Source organism: Bison bison, unplaced genomic scaffold (genome assembly GCF_000754665.1).
Source record: "Bison bison bison isolate TAMUID 2011002044 unplaced genomic scaffold, Bison_UMD1.0 scf7180017864352, whole genome shotgun sequence".
In the NCBI taxonomy this organism is placed as follows: Eukaryota; Metazoa; Chordata; class Mammalia; order Artiodactyla; family Bovidae; genus Bison; species Bison bison.
Window position 1 is genome coordinate 6,585,266 of NW_011494924.1, and position 478 is coordinate 6,585,743.

The 478-nt window shown below is 55.2% G+C and overlaps 1 gene segment (V, D, J or C); it reads left to right on the plus strand.

Moving 5' to 3' along the window:
* LOC104999499 overlaps positions 1–478 on the plus strand; it is a 12,712-nt gene that overhangs the window by 4,760 nt on the left and 7,474 nt on the right.

A 478-nucleotide genomic window follows, 5' to 3' on the forward strand; every position in this document is an offset into this window, starting at 1 on the left:
TAAGAAGATGCCTCTGTGGCCTCAAGGATGAAGGACTTAGGGAGACCCTTTATCCCACTCCCACACTACCCGCTCCCTGCCCAGGGCAAGGTCAATGGGAAGGTGCGTGGGAGGTGACCCACTCTATGAAACAAGAAGTCAGCACTATGCCAGCACCCCCCCATGGATGCTCATGGATGTCTGGGACCCTGCCCACATCCCCAGGCCCACATCCCTGTGATGAACCCTCAGGAAGAATCAAAACAGGGGCTCAGGGCCCTGTGGATGGACTCTGTCCATGCTCCGAGGCCCCAAGAGTCAAGAGTCAAAAATATTCTTTCGTGCAATATCCATAAAGCACAGGAGAGGACTCCCAGTCCCAGAGTCCACCAGACACCAACGCAGACCCCGTCTGCTCTGCCCGCCTCTAATTGCTTTCCTCCTTGCTCCGCTTCACTGTGTGAACACTGAGGTTTTCTTTGGAAAAGGCACCAGGCTC